At 38.7% G+C, this 16,922-nt stretch overlaps 1 protein-coding gene across 11 annotated transcripts in view; it reads right to left on the minus strand.

The window, feature by feature from the left end:
- FOXP1 (forkhead box P1) overlaps nt 1-16,922 on the minus strand; it is a 575,925-nt gene that overhangs the window by 309,536 nt on the left and 249,467 nt on the right. For 10 of the 11 annotated variants that reach the window (XM_058562979.1, XM_058562935.1, XM_058562954.1 and 7 more), the window contains one exon: nt 9,004-9,064. The gene's annotated coding sequence lies outside the window, so the exon portion shown is untranslated. Of the gene's footprint in view, nt 1-9,003; nt 9,065-15,030; nt 15,240-16,922 lie in introns of those variants that run through there. The other variant, XM_058562990.1, reaches the window with a different exon arrangement.

Below are 16,922 nucleotides of genomic sequence, written 5' to 3' on the forward strand. Positions count from 1 at the left end.
CTCTTCTTGATCTATACCGTTGCTCCCTTCGTGAGCTCACCCAGTTTCATGCCTTTACCTACCACTTACATGCTTATAAATCCTCAACTTAAAGCCCTAGTGGGATATTATCTAGACCCACATATCCAAATGCCCACTTGACATCTCAATCTGGGCGAGTAATCAACAGCTCAAAGCTCACGTCTACAGCTGTACTCCTGGTCTCCCCTGCTTCCCTCATCCACCCTTGACAAAGATTCTTGGCTTGACCAAACTTTACTCAGGCTCCTAAACGTGTGCACTTCGTTGTAAATCTAGTTTTAGCAAGAACCCTGATAAGTCAGTTTAACCAGAACCGTCCCCCACCCTCAATATCGGATCACCCTCGATATCTGATGGGTTCCTCACCTTCCACTCCCACCCCCAAGGTGATGTCTGACCACTCTGGCCTGTCTTCAGCAAGAATCCTGTCAGATCAGTTTAGCCAGGACTCTCCCCTTACCCCTGACGTTTCTTCTTAGTGATTTTCCATCCACTGACCCCCATCCCGCTCCTTGGTTACAAATTCCCACTTGCCCATGCTGTATTTGGAGTTGAGGCCAATCTCCCTCCCCATATAAAAATCTTACTGCAGTAGTCCCTACACCTATTGTGATGGTCCTGAATCAAGTCTGCCTCACTATCTTTAACAAGGGAAATTGTTTTTCCCTGTAACACCCTCAAACCTGCTCCCCACAGGCTTCCCTATTTCAGTCAATGGCAGTTCCATCCTTCCAGCAGTTGCTTGGACCGAAACACCTCAGTCTTCTATCTGACTTCTTTCTTTCTACCCACAAGCAATCCATCAGTGATACCACCCCACTCAGGACAAAAACCTTGGAGTCATCCTTGATGCAACTCTTTCAAACTCCCCATCTCTTCCACGAGGAAATCCTTGGCTCTACCTTCAAATAAATTCCCAATTTAACCACTTCTCACCACCTCTACTGCTATCCTGATTCTGGCCATCATCATATCTCACTGGGATTATTACAGTGGCTTCCTAACAGGTCTCGCTGCCTATGGTCTCACCCATTCACAGTCTACTTTCAAAACAGCTTCCAGAGTGACCTGTTTAAAGCACGGGTCAGGGCCAGCCCCAAGGCTTAGCGGTTAAGTGCGCGCGCTCCGCTACTGGCGGCCCGGGTTCGGATCCCACACACGCACCGACATACTGCTTCTCCGGCCATGCTGAGGCCGCGTCCCACATACAGCAACTAGAAGGATGTGCAACTACAACATAACAACTATCTACTGGGGCTTTAGGGGAAAAAAAAAAAAAAAAAGGAGGAGGATTGGCAATAGATGTTAGCTCAGAGCCAGTCTTCCTCAGTAAAAAAGAGGAGGATTAGCACAGATGTTAGCTCAGGGCTGATCTACTAAATAAATAAATAAATAAAAATAAAGCACGGGTCAGATCTTGACCCACCTCAAAGCCCATCAGCACTGGCTCGCTATTTCACTAGGAGACTAAGAGTGCAATCAGCCTTAATGCCCCACTCCTTCTGGCCCTGTTACTTCTTGACCTTGTCTCCTGCTACTCAACCCCTTGATGACTTTGCTTTGGTCATACTGGCCAACTTGCTCTCTTTAAAATATGCCAAATCTTTGCTCAAGTGCCTCTGCTTCATGGTTCAATGTGTACCCCGTTTATTCAGTTGCAATCCCTTCCCTCTGGCAATCTGATTCCCTTAGCCTCCTATTTTCTCCACAGCACCTATCACCATGTATGTATATTCTATGTTTCCCTGCCTGTCCCCATCCCCTAGAACCACGAGCAGGGGCTTGGTAGCTGTGTCGTTCGCTGCTCTGTTCCCCAGCACCTTGAGCAAAGCTGAAATACAATGCCTGCCACATATGTAACTGTAACCACATTGAAAAAAGGAAAGAGTTGAAATTAACTTTAACAATTTATTTTATTTAACCCATGCAAAATATGATCATTTCAATATGTAATCAATAAAGAGTAATTATTCAAATATTTCATATACTTTTTCCCATACAAAGTCTTTGAAAAACTTTGTGGATTTTACACTTACACCCATGTACGTTTGGGCTAACCACGTTGCAAGTGCTCAAAAGCCACAAGTGGCTAGTGGTTTCCATACCGGACAGTGTAGGTCTACTCCATTCATTTTATTCTACTCTATTGTATGTGTATTCCATTTTTAAAAAATTCTTGGGCGCAACCCACTAAACTGATTTCCTAATCTGCAAATGGGTCCCAATGCCCACTTTGAAAATCAATGTTCTAAATAAACTTTTATAAAGTAAGTAATCTGTAATGAATGGATTTTAGGACACTTCCTTTGGCCTCCAGGGACTGCTCAGGACCGTGTGAAAGGGAAATAGACTCCCAGAAAAAAGAGGCCTGGAGGGAAGGGCGAGAAATTAAAGCATGATGCCAGTCCACAGACTGAAATCATCGCAGGCCACTCAGTGACACAAGATTTTTTTTCTTAATTAAAAGGTAATTTAAAATAACTCATTGTACTGTCAGATAATTAGCAAAAGATCTAATTACCTATAATTATATACACATACATGCTAATATACAAAATTCAAGGGAAAATCTGCATGATTTTCAAACTTCAAAAAAAGTGCATCTGAATAGAGCCGAGAGACTTCAAGTTTTTCTTTTTCTTCCCACCTGCTATGCAAAAGCCATGGAAGTACAGTAATTCAAGGACAGAGAAGTACAAACTTAAATGTTTAATCTTCATTTTCCATTTCCAAAGTCCCACTCACCAACAGTCTTTTAGAAAGATACTATAAACTTCAAATCCAAACTCTTTTGCCCTGGGCAGAAAATGTCGACTTTTAAGGATTCTACCATCAATATACCATGTGCTTCTTTAAGATCCTGGATGTTACTAGATACGAGGGGGTGTATAGTCAAGATTAACATAGATGTGCTACCCTAAACAGAGTTTTGTTTTTGTACAGTTAATCTTCCAATTTCTTCCTGAGGTTTTTGAATTGCCAAAGAAAGGCAATACTTCCTACTTCTCTGTTAAGCTATTAAGTTGTCACCTAAGCTGAGAACTTCTTTCTAAGATGCTCAAGGTAAGCAGTTGCAATATTTGTGCCCCTGGCAGATAGAAGAGCAAAAACAACGAAGATGAATAAAACCATTTGTTATTTGGTTTTGTATTTTTGATTGTTCACTGTGCAAAATATGGCTACTTGATAATTGCTGCAAATATTGTCTTTACTACTAAATATGCCTTCATGTACATTTCAACAAGTGACTTCTGCTTGAAAACGAACTCTATTGAGCATATTTCTCTGGAAATCAATATTTAAAATATTTTTTCTTTGAAACTAACATTCAAGAGAGACAGCTCTTGTTTACAGAGTAAGTTAGTTTAGCATTATGGTTAACAATGTTTAAAAACAGCTAACTTAAAATGCAAACATTTAAATTCTGAAGTTTAACTATTGGGAGGCCAAGTCAGTCCTACAGAAATAAAACCAACACAAAAACAGTAATTTTTCCCCCAATTCCATCCCTTGTGAAAATATTTCAGGCCACTGTTTTGTTGGATTTAGGAGTAAGAACTCATATAACTCTGAAGTTATGAGACAGTTAAAAATTTAAATGCTTTGGATGAACCTTGAAAACATTATGCTAAGTGAAAGAAGTCAGTCACAAAAGACCACATATTGTATGCTTCCATTTATGTGAAATATCCAAAATAGATAAATCTATACAGACAGAAAGCAGATTAGTTGTTGCCATGGGCTGGGTTGAGGGGAGTGACTGCTAATGGGTACGCGGTCTCTTTCTGGGGTGATGAAAATGTTCTAAAACTAGATTGTGATGACGGTTGCCAACTCCGTGAATATACTAAAAACCACTCAACAGTACACTTTAAATGGGTGCATTGTATTGTGTGTAAATTATATCTTAATAAAGCTATTAACAAAAAATTAACATGCCTGGTAACATTCACAACAGCAGTGGCATGAAAGATAACAAAAAAATCAAGTTAGTCTAAATAGCTTCCATATAATGCTAAAATGCATAAATCCCTGACACCCTGGTCTCCCTGTCATAGAACACTTTCTCATAGCTACCAATATTTGCCCTTCCTGATACCTGTCATCATCATCATTCATGACGTCTGTCTTTCCCTCTACAATATAAACTCTGTGAGGACAGAGACTGTGTCCTTCTTATGTAGTGCCACAATCCTAGCACCTAGCACACAATCATCAATAAATATCGGCGGTAGGAAGTAATGTATGTATGTATGAATGAATTAAATTATTGGATTGGGACAATTCAACAAATCAAGTTGTTATGTTCTAACTGTCCCCTTAAATCTATTCTCCAATCGTCCGACGCTCCTGGCCACCCAGGCAGAGACATTTCCCAGCAGCCATTGCAGCTTCTTGTGATCATATGACCATGACCTTACCAATAAAATGTCAATGGTTGTGATGTGTGCAATTTTTAACTCATTTACTTCAAAGAAAACTGCTTGCCTTGGACCTCTCCAACCAGGAAGATAAGGACAAAGCCCCAAAGCAGGAGAGCACAAGAGGGAAAGAACCTGCCCAGTCAAGTTAGACGGGCCAGATTGTTATATGAGAGAGAAGTAAACTTCTATTGTTTGGGTCTCTATGCTACATCAGCCATTGGATGTTGGGGTCTCTATGCTACATCAGCCATTGGATGTTGGGGTCTCTATGCTACATCAGCCATTGGATGTTGGGGTCTCTATGCTACATCAGCCATTGGATGTTGGGGTCTCTATGCTACATCAGCCATTGGATGTTGGGGTCTCTATGCTACATCAGCCATTGGATGTTTGGGTCTCTATGCTACATCAGCCATTGGATGTTGGGGTCTCTATGCTACATCAGCCTAGTAGTCTTTACCTTGACTGTTACCACCCAGGCATGCGGGTGTATGTGTGTGTGCGTGGCCGGGGGGAGAGAGGAGCAGAAAGGATTTTGATGCTTAACTGAACTGACTGACTAGTCATTTCATCCAATGTGGTCATCTGGTCGCTCAATGAAGACACTATCTTCTAGTGTCCTCCTAACAACTACATGAATTAATAGTCATGTAATTCAAATGATGAATGCTATAAAGAGGTCATTTTGAATGGGTTTAACTCAGAATGTTGTCATTAAGCAAATATTTAAATCAAATAAATATACACTTTCAAAAGAACTAATGAATATATTTTAAATGGCTCAATAGCCATTTTTAGCTTTATTTGTAACCAAGAAGTAATTTGTAATATTTAAGACACAATGAGTAGAATCTATCAGGACGTATTACCAACTCTTTGATCTAACAAAAAATAGCTCAAATTGGGGGTGGGATAAAAATTGGAATGATTACACTTTCTTTTAGATTGTCTTTTAACTTTCTCACAAATAAGTTCACCATAAAAACAATTTCAACCAATACATAAAATGTGAAGCTTGAAGATGCCTAATGTTTAAAAATAACTATTTAATTATAATCTGTATGTACTTGATGACTACCATCAACTCCCAATGCCATTTAGAATTAAACACAAGACAATGAATTTTACAAATTGGACTTGAATTTTAAGCAAAAATGCATGTGGGTGAACTGCCCACGGTGGGGGGAAACAGGGAGAAAATGACACATAAACCTTTATTCAATCACCAAACCAAGGCAGCCATGACAGAATGACATCGATATAATTGTGACCAGAGCAAGCTGTCTTTTTAGCTCCAGTCTTGACATTCTACATGACCTTGGGTAAGTTAACCATCTGTGGGACCACTTTCCCAGTTTGTAAAGTGGGGATTATAATAATTGCCGGCTACCTCTCAGGAATGCCAGCAACCACACCCATTTTGTAAAGTGCTCACATCTACTTGGAATAAAATTGTTACAACACTACCAAGTATGATGACTGTTACTTACGATTCTTCAGACCTTTGAATCTAAATTTGAAAAATGACTTCATCTGGTTTTCTGAATTTGCCTGGCCACTTTTACAGCACATAACCACTTGTTCCCATAGTGCCAATGTAGGCATATTTATTTGCATCTATGCTGACCGTTAATGATTCCCAGATTTCAAATTCGGGCACGGTATTTACTGAGAAGTTCCTGGCATCTGAAATATACATCCTTCTTGTTGTATAGATGGAAGATGGTGCTGGTTTCTTGACCATCGCTAGAGAGCATGATCTTCTCTTTGTTTAAGGTTTCCTCACTGGGGAGAAAACTAACCATTCTATCCATTTTATTTATCTTTTTTAGATTTTATATTTTTTTTGTTTTGTTTTGTTTTGTTGTGAGGAAGATCAGCCCTGAGCTAACATCTGATGCCAATCCTCCTCTTTTTTTTTTTTTTCCTGAGGAAGACTGGCCCTGAGCTAACATCCGTGCCCATCTTCCTCCACTTCATATAGGACACCGCCACAGCATGGTTCGACAAGCAGTGTGTCGGTGCACGCCCGGGATCCGAACCAGCGAACCCCGGGCCGCCACAGCGGTGCGCGCGCACTCAACTGCTTGCGCCACCAGCCTGGCCCCTCGATTTTATATTTTTAACAAACCTTTTTTTCCTATATATATATGAGAGATCAAGATATATAAGGATTAGTATTTGAAGGATCCTTGAGTTTGTTAAAACGTAGAAAACTACATGTAATTTATTATTTATTTGAGTCTATATACCTTAACATTTCTAAAAATAAAAAATTGAATTGAGAGTCAAAACACATATGGAATCAATATTGTAGAAGAAAAAGTTAAATAGTAAAATGTTAATTAGGGATAGGAACAACTGAAGTTTACTTAACAATATGTCAACAACAAAAAGCTAAAGTTAAAAAAAAACTACAGAGATTGAGCAAAAACTTTTACTCTGAGCTTCCTAGCAGTCAAGTCAAAAAGAAAAATTACATGAATTTGTTATTCAGCTTCCTTTGTGTCACATGAAAGGAGGCATCAGAAGGACAAAATTCTTCTATGTTTCTGAAATTTGACAAGGAGTTCCTTATTTGCCGGATATTGCATAATACAATACACCACGTCCTTGACAGTAATTATAAAGACAGCATTTTTTTATCCCCATGGACTACCTCTCTTAGTCAACCCTAATGACAAATTCCTGGAAACTTTTTTTTTTTTCCAAACTTGCCCTTGACTCATGGTATTTTTAACTTTGAACATTATCACAGAATTGGGAAAAATCATATCACAAAAATTCAAATGTGTCCACTTTCAGGTCACGGGTTTAAGTGTGGACATTATAAAGACATCAAGTCAGGAGAAAAATAATTCATGCTTATGGGTTATTCCAAAGAAAAACAGTAAAACACTACGAATGAAGCCCTTATTTGGAGCTGTAGGGATAACACAACTCTCAAGCTGAATATTTCATCTTTTCAACCATTTTTTACCTTTGTTTAATCATAACTTTTAGCTTCACCTGAAACCTTTGCTAACAGCACGAGATGAGTTCAACACCTGGCCTGGCTTTGCATGAGGAACATCTTAGACTGAGATCTCATAAGGATGATCGAGATGAGGAGACACAACTTACAGCTGAGGTGAGTAGCTATGGCAGAGACTGAACTGCCCACAAAACAGAAAATATGGACTGTATGGCCCTTCACAGAAGAAGTCTATAGATCCCTGAAACAGACTTAGGCTTAATTTTTAAGATTGGAAAACTGAGTCTCAGCCAAGGGAAGTGCTTTGCCCAAAGTCCAGCTATGTCTTAATAACCCCAATTATTGGTTGGGATGAACCCTTTCCATGCTGGACACATATTGGAAAGGGACTGTCCTCTTTGGAGGACAATCAGATGCTTCCCACAAAAGTTTAATTTAAACAACAAAGATGGTGAAATGAGGCAAACTGGATTTTTTAGCCCAAATCAAATGTGCCGGAATGCAACTATAAAAACAAATCCATACGTTTATAATGGGTTCTGGAACCCAAAAACCCTGGGTGAGATTAAAAACGAAACTGATCTAATAACCTTCACATTATGAAAGTTCCACAAAAAACCTTGTTCAAAGAGTAAGAAGTTTGTATCTTACAAATTCATGAACTTTAATTTAGTAAGATCTCAGCAAAGGCTTTGTGCAACCAGGCCAGCAAGTAATCTCTTTTAAAATAGACACAAATCTACTAAATCAAATCAACTATTATTGGTCAAAATTCAACAATAAAACGAAGACGCTGCTTGAGAAACATCAGACGTTAAAATGACCTGCAAGATTAACTTGGGTAAGATGACGACTGCCCTCACCAGAGAGAGACTTTTGGAATTAAGAAAATATGTAGCATGCATAACCATTCTAACAAGAGAACTTTTTTGTTCCCCTCCTCCCAAAAGCGAATTTGAGAAAATTTAATCTAGCTTTAAATCATCAAGCTACATCAGTCTTTCTGAAAACTTCTAATTTTAAAATCAAGTACTCATTTGATTTTCAAGCAAGGTCTAGAGAACAAGGCACCCTAGCACTGACATCACAGGGATGTGCCCCACGCCGCTCAGCAATTACATCAATGTGGCGTGTTGCTATGGCGCCTGACTATTAATTTCTGAAGGAAGGTGATTATAAAGCCACCAGATGAACATCAATCGGATGACACCACTTCAGCCCAGAACACTGACATGTTCCTCTTGTTTGCAGCAAGTTAATTTTATGAATCACCACTTTTGTGATGTGAATATTCCTTTCTAACTTTAAACCTACCAAGTCAACAACCAAGAAAAAAAGTTCAGCTTCAGCAAAGAGGGGAAAAGTTTGATAATATTTGGGGGAAAAATGTGACTCTGTGGACCATTTTTTTAAGGGCAATCTTTTCTTTGAAGACCTCCAAAAATATGCTACATACATACTTACACACAAATAAACACACGTATATTTGATAAATATGTAGTTGGGAAAAGAACTGAATTAAGATTTCTAGAAGGCGATAGATAAAGCCCTAGATACAATTCCACTAACCATATTTGCATTTACCTTTTTTGGCTTCTGTAAAGCGATCTTCGGTTATAGTCACCTCAAAAGGTCACTTCTTACCCTGAAAACAAAAGAGAATATCAAAATCTGAATGTCAAGAGAAAGTAGCAACCACTTATTTGCCTGGGATAGATGCAAGAAACACAACAAAAGAACTCAATTATATTTAATGGCAAATGACTTTCAGAGTTAATAAAAACAAGTCCCAAGACCTTCACTTATCTGGACCGCGTGCCTTTGAGCTCTTCAAGACAACAAAAACAACTCGGATGGAAAAAGTAGAGGTGAAACACTGCCAATTTTGAGTATGAACTTTTTCTCATCTTGTCGTCTATCAATTTATTTTCACGTGGAATAATACGTGACTCATAAGCCTTTGTTTTTGGAAACCAGACTGCTACTTGAACGTGTCTCTGTTTGGTTAACATCCACAACATCTCTAATTTCATTAAAGCAGAGGCTTATTTTTTCCCCTTCGGAAGAGAGTTAGTTCTTGTAGACAAGATGCTTTATGCCATTCCGGACCTTTCAAAATGAATAAAACACCACAATTTTCAGTTTGGGGAGGGGTGGGGGGGGGCAGTTAATCGGTTGGTGAAAGCTGTTCACAGAATGTTTTCCACTGAGCATATATGTCTACCAGATCTACTCAGTTAAATAAAAATGGTTCTTGTCAGATGAAATAAACAATTGAAATCAAGCTTCCTAAAACACAAAGAAAGCATGGAACATGTTTTAGCCCGCATCTACTCCTGCATCTGCATCTTCCCTTATGCAAAACAGTGTGTAATCCTTTAAGAAACATTACAAGCTGCCTCTTTCTGCCCATGTAACTGGGATCAACATATGGCACAAGTGAAAAGAAAAACATTTGTTTATTAATTTAGATCAAGTTACCAACGGGGTACAGGATTCATTCCACATCAATTGACCAAATGCTCATATAATTTTTTTAAGATGGTGAAATCATATCATCATTTTACTAAAATGTTAATATCCTCTTATTCACTCTTCAGAACAATATGTAACGAAGTGGTTTTAATTTTATACAGAATATATCCCTGCTTATCCCTCTGCTGTCGGCCTCGAATGTGGAAAGGCAAACATCACTGAGAAGAGTTAAATCTTATTTCACTAGGGCTAAAAATCTGAAAGTGGCACTTTGGTGTGTACTATCTTTGAGGAATTGATCCGAGGCCAATTTATGACATTTCCACAAGCAAGTGTATGTAGATTCTTGCCATTAAGATTGGAAAAAAATGCAGGCTCTGAGTGAAATCATAATTTTCATGTTTACTGTAAGAGGAAATTAGAGGTTTTCACCATAAATGTTCACCATTTGGGTGGGGGAAAACCCTAGCTCTGGGACTTAAAATTACTATTTTGCAACCTGCCCAAAACCTTTTTGTTTTTACACAAAACAATTCAAATTGAAAATGAAAATCGTGTGCTTTACTGCTGATGTGTGTCCCCAGGATTGGTTTCTCCAGTGGTGAGAACTCTGTTACAGGGCAAATGTTGATAAGAAAACAGAGAGCCCTGATGGTCGGGTCCTCAAAGTAATGTGGAGATCTGCAGAGCAGCCCCACTCCACACAAATAAAACGAGAGAGATACAAGACACAGCAGAATCTTACACACCAGAAATTTCCATCTCCACTCATCCAATCTTAAATGGAAAGTAAGTGAACTCTGGCAGCCCTTACTCAATTCAAGGCAAGAATGCCCTTTCTCCCTTCTTTTTACTCGAGATATTCTCCAATGTGTGCCCTCTAAACTAATTTTCATGTTTATCTATTGAGTTGCATCTATTTTTGCATGTTTGGCAGTCAGATCTATATAGTATTAGACTTTGCAATGCAGATGAGATCGCTATCATATAGGCCTGGCAAACAACTGGACCTTATTAAAATTTAATTTAAAAAAATGCTGAAAATGTCTCCTTTGAATAAAGTTCTCTCTCGCACTGTATTCAAACCTGCAGAACATTTTCAGGTACGTACCGGGCCTGATTCTCTACTCACCTATCTACACAGTACAGTATGTAAGTGAATACAGAGCAAAAATATAAGCTGGTTCACACTCACAGATTTTACAAGCATAACTTTTCCCTAGGGGGAAAAATAATTAATAACAAAATTATGCAATTGACCCTCCAATTTACAATTACTAACGCAATACAAAATTGGCTACATTTAATTTTCACTTATACATAAAAAAATTGGCAGTGGGATACAAACCATATTTTCCTCCATTTTGAAGTTCCATAAATTTTAATATATATGCACTTTTGACTGCTCATTAATTTATTTCTGTTGATTTTAGTTTTTAGTATACATTAGCAAAGTAATCTAAAAGATATTTTTCTAGCTTTGCTGAGAAAAAGATTAATAGTTCAACAGCTGTTTGCCATCATGCTAAATTAAATGAAATGTGTCAATATAATAGACAAGAAAATTAGGGAGTAGTACTGGGGCCTGAGTCTGCATTACTAGCCTAAAAGAATCAGAAATCAACAACTAGGAGAAAAATCTGCATTTCATTTCTTCCAAAGTATAAAACTTCCGTTTCGAAAACTGTATTTGCTATTTTTTTAACAACCACTTTTACTCATCAAGCGTATCAGCTATTTACCTGAATGCTTCCTGGCAGCACAAGTGCCAAAACTAAAATAAAATGATTATGTAAAGATTTAAAGTTAAAAAAAAAAGACAAAAGAAAAATATTTCCCTCCAGCCCACTTGTCTGTCTTTAAAAAAGATTTTTCACCATATGAACTGCATTTTTTTCTTTTTCTCTCTTTCTTTTTTAAGTTTCCTATGGGTTTTAGGTTTTAAAAGTGAGCCAGGGATACAGTAAATAGAAATTACTTATTTTCATTTATGTCATTCTCTATACAGTTAAGACCCTGTGAACACTAGAATTGTCCCGTGTGTGGCCTCTTCTCTACTATTTGCATAGTGTTATTTACCTGAAGCTATTTGTTGACCATTAAGACCTTGACCAAGACATCAAACTTAAGCTGTGACCCCTAGGTTAGGAGACTTAATGTATCTTTCTCTTCCTGTACCTCCCCAATCCCTCTGCCCAGCATTAGGAATTTTATTCTGTAGACCTCTTATGTTACTACAGTGCTTCAATGTTACATATTTTATGGGTATATTTTGCCTCTAATTTAATCTGTGTGATAAATAATCTATAGTGCCAACTGGTATGGCCTGGCTGGAACCAAATTGCAGGTAAATGTGGAGGTGTGATTTCATTTCACAAGACTGCAAATGAACAATATATACTCTGTTTTTCTCCTTAAAAGTATTTCCCCCTTTTCCTTCAGGGCAGCTAAAGCAAATGATTTGCATCAGGATTTCTGCATTATATTTCATTTCATACAATTACACAAAAGGGACAGTGAAGGACGGCCAACATATCTTAGCTCAACCTTCAGTCCAACAAACGCTGGCTGATGACCTACTGTGCATGAGTGTCCCTGGGGACGCAAAGACTAGCAAAGCCGGCTCCCGCCCGAGATGAAGGAGGCAGCATAGCAGTTGATCTCTGGCTAGAAGATCCCCTCTCTTAAAGTCCAGGAACATGGTTCAAACTTCCCACACCCCCAAAGACTCCAATCAAAAGACAGATACTTCCTTTGAGAAAAGAGAAGGACTCAATGGGTCAGTTTCCAAGAGCTTGCTGTCTCCTTAGTGAATCTCAACTCATGTGGGCTTTTATGTCCTGCTCTTTCAAAGATTTCTCAGAAAAACAGAAGCATACCAACACAAATTTGGCTGAAAAACTACAAGACAAGGGTCACTTCATTTTCTGCATTCCTGATAAGAAAATCCACTCAGAAATCAACCCCGAAGTGTTTTTTTCTATGCCCTAATAACTTCAAATAATAAGTCAATTTTACAAAAAGAAAAAGGGAGGAGGGAGGTAAGGAAGAAAGAAAAGAAAGGAGAAGAAACAGGGAGAGCAAAAAGGAGTGAAAAAAAAAAAAAGAAGGAAGGAAGGAAGAAAACTGGAGAGGAAAGAAAGAAAAGGAAACTGTTGTGCATTCAGGCCTCTGGGACCAGAGGTGACAGGGACATCACCTAGGCTTGCTGGTTTACAAATACGACATTTTTTGACTTCTATCAAAGAAATCCTCCACTTTGGACCCCTCATTCCCCAAGGTCTCTCCTACTGTGGCAAGTTACACTTGACTTCCTTCCTCCTCCCTCCCGGGACCCTCATCAAATCATAGGGCCTAACTTTGGAGTCTATTCTGGTAAGAAAATTCTAAAATACTATAAATGAAGTAAGCCACGTGGTGCAGGCAACCCCAGCCCAGCTTGCCCGTGAAATGACTTCAGGCTGGCAGCCCCCAGCCACCCCACATCGGCCCACAGCACTCGGAAAAAAAAACCACTCTCTCTTACCTTACAGAAAAGTAAAACCCTGGTCATGGTCATGTGAAAACATTTTATAGGTATCCTTTAACAGCTTTTAAATGTTGAAACCTAAAAACAATATTTGCTATTTTCTCTTTGAAGCTCTAACAAAGCCTTTGTTTTAGATTTACCTTTAGTGTGCAATAAGAGTTAATAATCAAATCCATCCCAACCCCCACAAATGTTAAACAAAAAGATAAAAGAAATGCAAATAGCTATTGTCATGGAAAGTTAAAGTACCTGTCTGTATTTTTAAGTGAAAACTATTATCTCTATCAATCAAAATTTAAGAATACAATAGCGCTAATCACAGAAGGTGCTCTGACGGAGTTACTTTTCCTCATAAAAAGTATTTTTCCCCTTAAAAACCGAGTATAAAAGTCATATACTTACAAATTAGATAGGGTATTTGTAATTTTATTATTAAAAACCTTCAGCAGCCTCACTGTTAATAAATGCTTCTAAATCTCTAGACTGATTTGTACCCAAGAAGACCCAAGTCCCCATATATTTTAATAAGGTTGATGAAATTTTATTTAAATTCTCACAGTTTCCAACCTGCGGGGGAACAGCACACTCTTCTGTTGAAAAGAGTTACTCAAACAGAGGCAACAGTTAACTGGTGATGAAAACTCCTTCTTTTAGACCCTGGACACAATTCCTAGTGCCTGCCATATCTTTACATAGGAACCTATCTTTCTTGGATGGCTCATCCTTCTTAATTGTGCCTATTCTTTTTTTGAAATTGTAACACTCTAAAAGAAAGCAGAATTCTACCATTCTACCCCAGAACGATCAAAGTGCACAGTACATCAATTTCTCTGAGTCTTTTTATTTTTTTAATTCATTTTTAAAAGACTGGATTAGACCCTGAATATGGTGCTTTCTAGAGACAGTACAGGAACAAAAATAGCAAGACCCCAGATAGTAAAACAAACAGCTCAAGATTAAAATTCCTAGAGCAAACAGTTAAGCCAGGATGCCATTATGCAGGCTGAGCCTGGATGGACGTCTCCTCCACCTCCACTGTGGGGCCAAGAGGCTGTCATCTTCCCCCAGCAAGATCAGATTTCCTTTCCTCCCGCCCGCCTCTCGGAGCATCATGGCCAACATCTCTAGTGTGCTATTAATATCAATGAAGAGACGATTCGATTTCCACTGAAGAAAACCCTTCCTATTCCGGCACAGACCTTTGGGGAGGACCCTGGCCCGGCGCTAGACAATACAGCAGCAGAGTTTCACTGCTTTCTCACAGTTCGGTCTTGCACACTGTTCGAAGGCTTTTAGCAAACAATGGCAGCATTATCTCCAGGATAGTTACAAAACAGGATTTGTTAGGACAAAGAATAATAAAGCTGTTCTCTCTCTCCCTCTCTTTTCTTTTTTCTTCTCCCCAGTTCCCAAGAGCCTCTCTCTGCCAGTCCAAAATTCAGCCACATTTCCTAAGAGGCACCTGTACTTGTCCATTTGCAGCCAGCAACTGACAACGGTCCAGGAACCAGGACGCTGTCAGGAGGAGCCTAGAAGAGCAGCAAAGTAGCCTCTCAACATTTGGAAAATGAAACAAAAGTATCAGCCTTGGCTCCGCACACACTTACCCGTTCATGGTGAGGAAGGAAAGCTTTGGGGCCGGAGGGGCAATTTTCATCCAACGGAAGAAAGTTGAGAGTTTGTCGGGGAGAAACTACAGGCGCTTGGAAGCCCGCGGGCTCTCAGAGCTCCCAAGCTGGCGGCAGTGTGAGGAAGGACTGAAGGTATGTGGGCTAAACACAACAAAAGCCACTGCCTTACTCTAGATTAAATATGCAGGAAGAGGCCCCTTTGCATAAACACAAACACTCAGCAAATGAATAACTGGCTCAATCAGACACTCGCTGTGCCTTCTACCTGTCCTCTCTCTGACGGGAGACACTGCCTGTTCCAGGGGACAGGACTAAACAGGAGACAGTTAAATGTTCTGTTGCTATAATAACAATTAAAATGAATTGCATTCATTAGTAATTAAGAACTCACTCCTGGGGGAAGATGGGGGGACATATAGGGCTATTGTTCTATCTCCAGCCACTCCAAAAACAACTTGGCATAAGACACCTCAGTGGAGTTTTATATAGCTTGCATTTAGATCCCTAACATTCAATGAGAGTTTTAAACAATCACACTTTTCAAACACAATTTAAGGTCAGAGATACACACCTCCTGTTTCTCTACTTTGCCACACTATAAAACGATTCTTATGAGTGTGTACCTATAGAAAGATCTATTTTATACATGTATAAAAATGTAGATATATATGTATAAAAATGTACATATGAAAATATATACACATATACATATATGTACATGCATACACATCTATGTATATATACACTCACACGTGTAATATTCACACATATCTAATTAAAGGGAATAAACAAAAAAAGAATTCCACTTTACACTCTTTAGTTTATTAATGATTTAACATTAGGAAATAGATCTGAGTCTTCCAAAAACACATCCCAAATGTTTGCCTTTCAAATGTCATCAATCCATGACCACTCATTTAAAAACATTACCCATATATTAGAAAGGATGCTTTTAACTGAGTGGCCTCAACCACTTATAATTTCAATTAAATAACATAATTACAGCAACAATTTTCTCCGTTTCGGCAGAAAATATGCCATACCTCAACGTAATTTGTCCTCAGAACAGAGGAATTTAAGCAAGAAGAGAAACAGGGAGGCGCTAGGAATTCACTAACACTCTTCGCAGCTTATGGAGTCAACTCACCCTCACCTCTAACCTCTCACTGTATGTTCCAGCTACATGTTGGTCTTCGTAACTTAATTATTTTTTAATAACTTTTGCAGTATTAAATGATTTCGATTGAAACATAAATAAGATTATGTTCCTCTACTTCCTTCTAATGCCACTTAGTACTTTGGGGGCAAACCCAGCCCTGCTATTCTATAGGACATGTCTACATTATTACTTGGACTAAAAAGGGGAGGTCAAAGATCCTTCACAGCCTCAGAGAATGTACCACAATTAGGCTAGCCAAGGGAAATAAGGTCGCTTTCTATTTCAAAAGCAAGTTTTATTTTATTAACACAACACTGCTTTCTGGCTAAACTATTCTGCCGCAAAAGCAAAAGAATACTATTGAAAAGTTAAAAAAAAATTTACAAACCAAAAAGCCCATCTCAAACATATGTCATAACATGGAGAAAAGAGAAACAAAATTAAAAGATTCCCAAAGCCGCAAAGAAGAAAACACAGGCTCTCTACGAGGGGTTCCCCCAGAAACTAAAGATGCCTATCCTGCTCATTATTTTGCCTTGAAATGACCTTCCAAATAAGGTGTTAGATAACCCACCTCCATAGACCATAGTGATCTAACCTGGATGCAAATAAACCATAGAACAAAATTTAATCAGTACATCACTGTGAAAAAGCCTTTGTCCATCCCAATGGAGCTTCTAATGACTGTTTTGGCAGTTCTGGCGGGTAG

This window comes from Diceros bicornis, chromosome 2, assembly GCF_020826845.1.
Source record: "Diceros bicornis minor isolate mBicDic1 chromosome 2, mDicBic1.mat.cur, whole genome shotgun sequence".
Lineage (NCBI taxonomy): Eukaryota > Metazoa > Chordata > Mammalia > Perissodactyla > Rhinocerotidae > Diceros > Diceros bicornis.